Below are 9,812 nucleotides of genomic sequence, written 5' to 3' on the forward strand. Positions count from 1 at the left end.
AGGTATTAGCAGAGAGGGTAGAAATCCTGCTTCTTGTCCAGTGGTGGGTTGTAGGTGGTACACCCCAGTACGGGTGTACCAGAACCTGCCTGGAGCACCGGGTACCGTTCCGGTACAGTGCTTCAGAGGGCCCACCCACCCACCCATGCTCCTCACCTGTCTTTAAAGCCTTTGGCACTTCTGCGCTTCCGGTGACTTTCGGTTTGCTTGGAGGGTCGTTTTGAGTGCTCCGAAGGCATCAGGGAAGCCTCCAGACGGTCCCTGAAGCCTTCGGAGCACTTATAACAACCCTCCAAGCAAACTGGAAGTCACTTCCGGTTTGCTCGGAGGGTCATTTTGAGTGCTCCGAAGACATCAGGGAAGCCTCCGGACGGTCCCTGGAGCCTTCAGAGCGCTCAAAATGACCCTCTGAGCTCGAAGGATCATTTTGAGCACTCCAAAGGCTTCAGGGGCCATCCGGAGGCTTCCCTGATGCCTCCGGAGGGACGCCCGGGAGGGCATGGGAGGCTGTTTTCCCCCTCCCCAGGCTCCTATAAAGCCTCTGGAGCCTGGGGAAGGGGAAAAAAGCATGTAAAAATGTGGGGGAGTGCCTGTAGTCCATGCATGCGCACTGGGGGTCACACATTGCATTATGGGTATGGCACGCCCACACACAACCCCCCCCTGCGCTCCCCCCACTTATGGCACGTGAGCCAAAAAAGGTTCACCATCGCTGCCTTAGGACAAGATCTCCCTCAGCCAGGGGGCCTTGTTTCACCTGGAATCACAGTGGCTTCATCTGACTGCCTGGCTCTTGAGTGGAGCATCCTGAGGAAGGACAATTTTTCCTCCGGGGTCATTAAGACTATCCAGGCCGGACTTCTGGTGGTGACGTTGAGGCAAGTGCGGGGAAGAAAGCAGGGCTCTGCTTTTTGAACCCCGATATACACGTTTGGAGGATCCCCCCAGGGGGATACGCTGAGCTTGAAGGGTGAAGCGGAGAAGTAGGGATACCCCAGAACGAACGAGGCGGAAGGCGATCGCCCGTTACGACTGGGGATACCCTTTTTAACCCAGCGTGTAAGCGTTCGCCGCTTGCTTCCCTTAATGGTGGACCTGAAGGCTCAGCAAACCACCAAATAGAAGAAGGGAGGAGATTTAAATCAACTTTTGCTACATTGTTGCAACGCCTGATACAAGTGAAAACAGCGGAGAGCTACAGGCTGGGAAAGACGTACCACAGATTATAGAGGAGAACGGGCAAACAGGGAGACTCCAGAGATCCGGTGAGAGAATCCCACAACTAAAAAGGCCACTGGAAGAGGTGAGAGCGACAACTTTAAAATCCAAAACTAGCCCGAAGAAACAAGGGGGAAAAATACGATCTGGCTGGGGTTCCTGTGGACTCGGGCAGCAGGAGAAAGGAGACAGAAGGAGACATTGAAAGATTGCGCTATACCGGGGAACAGCAGCAGACAGCCATTAATTATAGAGCAACAAAGTATCAAGGCAGAAGAGAAAGCTGATGAAACAGCAACATTGTAATAATTTAGAAGAGCCCGGATAATTGTGTAAAGTTGAAAGAAAGGAACTGAAAAGAATTTAAAGAAGCTCTGAACTTAAAGAAACACAGAGGAAAAGTGGTGAATGAACTGTCTATATTAACAATACATAACTATATACAATTGTTATAATCTTTATAATCAAATATTTAAATTAATTAATATTTAAGACAAATACCTCTATTTATATTTATATTTATTGCTACATTGTTATACCTATAAATAAGTAAGTTTGAAACCCTGTGGCAATTACTAGTTATATATATATTGTACCTATGCTACAAACGTTTAATCAAGTTAAAATTTAGTATTATTAAGGACAGAGTGAACAACCTAAGCACTTAAATACTTAAGATATAGTATTGTGGATGTTAATATGAACAAATATTGAGATCCCACCCCCCTGTCCTCCCTCCTTGCCTATATAACCCCATCTGCCAACACCTCTAGATATTATTGTATAATCTATATATATCATTATCATTATATGTATTATTTAAAACTTATATAGTATATTAAGATTACTGTGGATATATTAATACAAGAAAAAAAGGGGGGGGAGATTGAATGCCAATTTGGGACAATATATACAAGATACTTATAGAACAAGATAAAACTATAAGAGAAATGGCAAATATAACATCAACAGCACTAAGAAACGGAAAAAAGATGAACATTAACCCTGCAATAAATCCAACAACAAGGGATCGACTGCCTCCCCAACACCCAAAGAATCAACAGAAGAAATGAATGTAACAGAAAAAACAAACACAGGGTCGAATACTGAAAATGTACAGACAGTGCTGCAAACCATCCAAGAAACCATGTTAAAACTCCAAGAAACAGTAACAAAAAACCACGATGAAATGAAAATAGATATGAATGAAATGAAAGCAGAGATGTGTGAAATGAAAAGTTTTGAGTCCTGAGGCAATGAAGTATGAGGAGGCTGCTGAACGTTTAACCTTTTATTAATAGCAACAGTAACTGACAGAACAGAGCAACAAAAACCCAGTAACTGACAGTTATTTATACGGATAGCTGTCAGTCGGGGAGCCAATGGGGTAACCAGGATTCTCCCGCCGAATATGGGGGCCAATCAGGGGAGGTTTACACAGCGCCACCTGCTGGTGGACCGGCTTGGTACACAACACCCCTTTCCCCTGGTTCGCGCAGACGTAGTCCCGTAAATACCCGGGACGCTGGCACACGCGCAGAGATCTTCGCAGGGGAGGAGTGGCTGTAGTCGACGTAGAAGGATTGCTCGGTCCGGCGGGCAGGCGGAGCTGTTCCAGAGGCCCCACCCTGGGCGGTGCACCAAAGTTACACGGTAAGTCTGTGGATCTAAACGTAGTGGGGGAAACGGGTTCGGAGCTAGCTGCGTTGTTGTCGTTGGGTCGGCAGGCGGCGTCGCTAGGGCCTGGTCTACTCGGAGTTGGTGGTCTGTCCGGAGACCCATCATCATTCCGCCGCCGCAGCTGATCTATGTGGCGCCGCCACATTCGTTCATCGCCGAGTAGGACCCTGTAAGAACAGGGCCCTGTTATGTCCGCAATACTTCCGGGAACCCACTTCGGATCTCCCGCGAAGTTCCGTGCAAACACCCTCTCACCCACCAGAAAGGCCCTAGGAGGGGGAGAGTCAGGAAGGGGGAAAGAGGAATACAGAGGGTGCAAGCGGTCAAGGGTGGTCCTGATTTTTCTGCCCAGGAGGAGTTCAGCAGGACTTTTGCCTGTGGGAGGGCAAGGGGTGGAGTGCTGGGAACGAAGGAAGGTGGTAATCCGGGAAAGTAAGGGAAGATTTGCCATGCGGGCAAGCGATTCCTTGGCGGAACACACAGCACATTCAGCCAGGCCATTCCCCGCAGGGTGAAAGGGAGCGACTGGGGCATGGCGAATGCCCAAACCTGCAAGGAATTGCTGGAATTCCTGGGAAGTGAACTGGGGGCCATTGTCTGAGACAATGACGTCCGGCAACCCATGGGTGTTGAACAGTGAATTAAGGATGTGGATAGTGGCCGTGGAGGTGGTAGAGGGCATAGGAAAAAGTTCCACCCACTTAGACCAGGCATCTATAACAAGGAGGAAGGAGGTGCCAGCGAGGGGGCCCATGAAATCTATATGGAGGCGGCTCCACGGAGCCCTAGGATGTTCCCACTCGCGAGCAGGGGCGGAGGGAGGGGTGGGACGGACCTGTTGGCATGGGGTGCAGCGCTGCACCCAAGCCGTAATGTCTGCATCCATGGAGGGCCACCAGACATACCCACTGCCCAGGGATTTCATCCGGACTATGCCTGGGTGCCCTTCATGGAGGTGGGCCAGCACAGATTGGCGCAAACGGTCAGGAATGACCACGCGATGGCCCCTTAGGAGGCAACCCTGGAGCGCGGAGAGATCTGTGCGGTGCCGGTAAAAAGGGAGAAAACGGGGTTCGACAGAGGAGGGAGGCCATCCCCTGCGAACATAGTTAAGGACAGCAGAAATGGTAGAATCAGAGAGAGAAGACAGGGCTATGTCAGAGGCGGTAATGGGCAGGTGGAGGTCGTCCAGGAGGCAGATGGACTCAATGGGAGCGGGGTCGGAAAGAGGCAGGGGAAGCGGGCAGCGGCTAAGAGCGTCCGCGTGGCTCATGTGACGGCCGGGCTTATGGATGAGGGAGTAATTGTAAGCGGAGAGGAATTCCGCCCAGCGGGACATGCGAGGGGAGAGGATGGGAGGAGTAGGCGATCCCCCGCGAGGATGCCCAAAAGAGGCTTGTGATCTGTAAGGAGGGAGAAAGGACGGCCATAGAGGTAATGGTGAAAACGTTTTACCTCCGCAACGGCGGCCAGCGCCTCTTTGTCCAGCTGGCTGTAATTTCGCTCAGGCTTGGACAAAGTGCGGGAGTAAAAGGCAATAGGGGCTTCCGAGCCATCAGGGCAAGCGTGGCCCTGACGCCAAAGGGGGAGGTGTCGCAAGCAAGGAGCAGAGGAAGGGACTGATCATATTGTGCCAGGACGGGTGGGCGCATGAGGGACTCCTTGACAGCCGCGAGCGCATGCGCTTCGCGGCTAGTCCATGTCCAGGCGGCGGAGCTGTCTAAAAGCCTATGGAGAGGCTCTGTTAGGGACGCTTTGTGAGGAATAAAAGAGGAATAGAAGTTGAGGAGGCCAAGGAAGGCCTGCAACTCAACCTTGTTAGAGCGGAGTGGGGGAGGAGAGGGAAGACAGCATTCCACTACAGGGCTCTTTGATACCAACGGTCGTGGGGAGGGGCAGATGCGAGGACAGATCAAGAACGCGTAGTCGGTTGGGAGACCGGGGTTTTTGGTCATACCCGGTCGTTTGTACCAACCCCTGCATACTAGGTGGTCAGGATCTACAGACCCAAGGCCTGAGACTGTTGTTATGCAATGCGAGGTCCGTTGTCAATAAAGCCCCCCTCATCCACGATCTAATTTTGGAGGGGGAGCCGGATCTCGCTGGAATAACTGAGACCTGGTTGGGCCATGAGGGAGGCTTACCCCTCGTGGAAATGTGCCCGCCAGGCTATCGAGCATTTCACCAGCCTCGGGCCCAGGGAAGGGGCGGTGGGGTAGCAGTGATTATCCGGGAAGACTTGGAGCCGAGAGAGTTCACTGTGCTGCAGACATCCGGGTGTGAGTCCCTTGTCGTGAGATGGGGCCCTGGGAGGCAGTTGGGCCTGCTGATAGTATACCTGGCTCCTCGCTATACATCAGCGGCCCTGCCTGAACTCCTCGAGCTGATCGCATCGGTGGCTGTTGAGACCCCCAAACTTTTAGTGATGGGGGATTTCAACCTGCCGTCGATGGGAGAAGCGTCTGAGGGGGTTCGGGAGTTCATGGCTTCCATGACAGCCATGGACCTGACCCAATTAATTCAGGGCCCTACCCACGAAGGGGGCCACACGTTGGACCTTGTCTTTGTCTCTGGCCAGTGGACGAGTGATCTGGGAATAGGGGATTCAACTGTTATTCCCCTGTCATGGTCAGATCACTCACTTCTCCGACTTGACTTCCCTGGTGCTACCCCCCGCTGCGGGGAGGCGGAACCGGAAGGTATTAGATGGTTCCGCCCCAAGCGCCTGATGGAACCAGATAAGTTCCAGACGGAGCTTGGGCCACCTCCTGTAGACCTGACCCGCCCCCGGGTGGAGGACCTGGTAGACGCATGGAATAGTGCGACTGCCGGGGCCCTAGACCGAGTGGCGCCTTTGCGGCCTCTCCTGCGGCGACGAACCACCCTGGCCCTTTGGTTTATCGAGGAGCTAAGGGTGATGAAACGCCACAAGAGACGCCTAGAGAGTCGTTGGAGATCCTCCCGTTCCGAATTTGACCGAGCACAGGCACGAGCCTATTTGAGGACATACCTTGTGGCATTAAGAGCGGCCAAACATCAACATTGTGCTGCTCTTATTGCGTCCGCAGATAACCGCCCTGCTGCCCTGTTTCGGGTGACACGCTCCCTCTTGTCTGAGAGGCCGCGGGAAGCCCCTTTACAGGGCAGAGCAGAGGAGTTTGGGAAATATCTACAGGACAAAGTCGCTCAAATCCGGATGGGATGGGCCCCTTTCAGTGGTCCAGTGGGGGCGCCCGAGGCGAGTCTTGAGGGACCATTCTGGGAGGAGTTTGACTCGGTTGCCATCGAGGATTTGGACAGGCTGCGTGGACGCCTGCGACCTACCACATGTTTATTGGACCCGTGTCCCTCCTGGCTTGTACTGGCATCCTGAGAGGTTACACGCGACTGGCTCCTGGGCCTAGTGAACGCTTCGTTGGGCGAGGGGTCTCTGCCGGCCGCCTTGAAAGAGGCGGTTGTGAGGCCCCTGCTCAAGAAGCCTTCCCTGGATCCAACGGAGCTAGTTAATTATTGTCCAGTCTCCAACCTTCCCTTTTTAGCGAAGGTTGTAGAGAGTGTGGTGGCACAACAGTTCCCACGTCACCTGGAGGAGAATGATTATCTGGACCCGCGCCAGTCCGGCTTCCGACCCGGGCACAGCACGGAGACGGCCTTGGTCACGTTGGTTGATGATCTCTGGAGGGCCAGAGATAGGGGTTGTTCCTCTATCCTGGTCCTATTAGATCTCTCGGCGGCGTTCGATACCATTGACCATGGTATCCTGTTGCACCGGCTAGAGGGGCTGGGAGTCAGGGGCACCGTTCTACGGTGGTTCGGCTCCTACCTCTCTCGCCGAACGCAACGTGTGTTGGCAGGGGAGCAGAGATCGACCCTGAGCCCCCTCACATGTGGGGTGCCACAGGGATCGGTGCTCTCGCCTCTCCTGTTCAACACATACATGAAACCGCTGGGCGAGATCATCCGTGGCTTTGGGGTGGGATATCATCTGTATGCTGATGATACTCAGCTGTACATTTCCACCCCGAACCACCCCAACGAGGCCGTCGAAATGATGTCCCGGTGTTTGGAGGCCGTACTGGTCTGGATGGATGGCAACCGACTAAAACTCAACCCCTCCAAGACGGAGTGGCTGTGGCTTCCGGCCCCCCGGTTCAACCAGTTGCTTCCATCTCTGGCCATCGGGGGCAAGCAACTGGCCCCCGTGGAACGGGTGCGCAATTTGGGCGCACTCCTGGATGCCCGGCTGTCCATGGATGACCATGTAACAGCCGTGGCAAGGGGGGCGTTCCATCAGGTTCGCCTGATGCGCCAATTGCGCCCCTTATTGGACCGGGATGCCCTACGCACAGTCACCCATGCGCTGGTGACGTCTCGCCTGGACTACTGCAATGCTCTCTACATGGGGCTTCCCTTGAGATGCGCTCGGAGACTGCAGTTGGTCCAGAATGCGGCCGCGCGGGTGATTATGGGGAGGACTAGATACTCCCCTGTAACACCTCTCCTGCGCGAGCTGCACTGGCTTCCTGTAGTCTATCGGGTGCATTTCAAGGTCTTGATTACGATCTTTAAAGCGCTTCATGGCACAGGACCTAGTTACATGCGGGATCGCATCCTGCCCCATACATCCCTACGACCAATCCACTCACACAGAGAGGGACTTCTCTGGGTGCCGTCCACTAAACAGTGTCGGGGGGCGACACCCAGGAGCAGAGCCTTCTCTGTGATGGGCCCAGCCCTGTGGAATGACCTCCCCCCTGACATCAGGATGACTTCCGATCTCCGCTCCTTCCGTGTACAGCTTAAGACCCACCTTTTTCAATTATCTGGCATGGCTCAACCGTAGTTTTTTCTTATTCCTCCTGACAGTCCTTTTAAATTTTAAATTGTGTTAAATTAATTGTGTTATTATTAAGGGGATTAAACATCTCTGGCCCACAGTAATTTAAGAAAATACCCCTCTTACGTTCGAGCGAGAGGTCCAGAAGATCATGGGCTTGTAGAAAACATTCAAAACGTTCTATGAACGCTTCCCATGATTCGGCCTCAATGCGAAAAGGAGCGAAGAAGGCGGTATTAGCCATGGCTCTTGTAGTTTGAGGTTCAGATTCGCCCGTCCTCGTCGCCAGTTTTGAGTCCTGTGGCAATGAAGTACGAGGAGGCTGCTGAACGTTTAATCTTTTATTAATAGCAACAGTAACTGACAGAACAGAGCAACAAAAACCCCGGCTGACAGCTATTTATACGGATAGCTGTCAGTCGGGGAGCCAATGGGGTAACCAGGATTCTCCCGCCGAATATGGGGGCCAATCAGGGGAGGTTTGCGCAGCGCCACCTGCTGGTGGACCGGCTCGGTACACAACAAAAAGCGAAGTCAAGAATGACATACAGAAATTAGATGATAAAATGGAAACCATACAACAATCTCTGGGAAAAAATGAACAATCAATAAAAGAAGTAGAAAAAAGAACAAAACAGACAGAAATGAAAATAAACCAGGTTGAACAACAAATGAAAGCATCAAATAAAAATCTAGAGGAATCGCTTATTCATATGGAGATGGACCGCGCAGCTTTCTACCTCCGCTTTCAGAATGTGACAGAGGCAAAAGATGAAGACCTAACTATGATAATGTCCGGCTTAATTGCAGAAACTCTAAATAGAGATAAGCAAGAGATCATAAATGAATTGGACGACATATATAGAGTTACCACCAATTATGCTAGAAAACATCGACTACCCAGAGAAGTGCACATCAGGTTCGCAAGGAAAGAAGTAAGAGACATATTATATAAAATAACAAGAGACGAACCGATGATGTACAAGGGGAAGGAGATACTAATACTAAAACAAATTCCACGAAGAGTGAGGGAACAGAGAAGAGACTACCAATTCTTGGCGACGCAATTAATTAAGCGGGAGATACTATTTAGATGGTTAATACCAGAAGGGATGTTAGTAACATGGCAGGAGAAGAGAATCAAAATTGACAACCTTGAAAAAGCACAGAAATTATACAAGCAATTAATGTATCCGGAAGAGAAACAAAATACTGAAGAGATAGAATATAGAAGAAAGGAGGAAAGACAACAAAAGGTAATGGAAGGAAGACAGGGAGGACACAGCAGGGAAGATGAAGAACAACAGAAAGAGGAGGAAGTAAGACCAAAAACAAGAAGTCAAAAAGAAACTAGAGGCAATAAAGATAAGGACAAGTAGAGAATTAGGAGAATGGAAGAAGAAATCCAACTACTATCTGTAAATATCAATGGTTTAAATTCGTCAACAAAAAGAAAACATATCTGGACAAAATTAACAAAACAAAAAGCAGACATAATATGTCTACAGGAAACACATATCAAACAACAAGATATAAAATCTGAAATTGGGAAAATTATATACAGCATCGGCAGAAGAAAAAAGAAAATTAGCAATTTATGTTAAAGAAAGGATAAAGACAAGCTTAATTTATGCAGATCCAAGGGGAAGAATATTAATATTAAAGATATGGATAAACCAAAAACCAATATTGCTGGTAGCAATTTATGCCCCAAACGAAGACCAGAAAAATTTCTATAAAAAATTACATGAAAAAAATAGAGAAATCGGAGGGAAAAACATTTGTATAATAGGAGACTATAATGCCATAGTAGATAGCAAAAAAGACTATGTAAGTGACAAAAAAACTAAAAACAAAAAAAAGTATTACCAACAACATGTTTGGAGATGATGGAAGAATTAAATCTGATAGACATCTGGAGAAAAATGGAACCAAAAAAAACCAATTTACCTTTTACTCCAACCCACACCAACCCATAATAACCAAAAATCTGAAGGAAGAACAGAATAAAGAATTAGAAAAAACAATAGGACTCCAGGTAGTAAAGAAAGTTAAATATCTGGGAATATGGCTAACT

This window comes from Natrix helvetica (genome assembly GCF_964273705.1).
Source record: "Natrix helvetica genome assembly, chromosome: 9".
In the NCBI taxonomy this organism is placed as follows: domain Eukaryota; kingdom Metazoa; phylum Chordata; class Lepidosauria; order Squamata; family Natricidae; genus Natrix; species Natrix helvetica.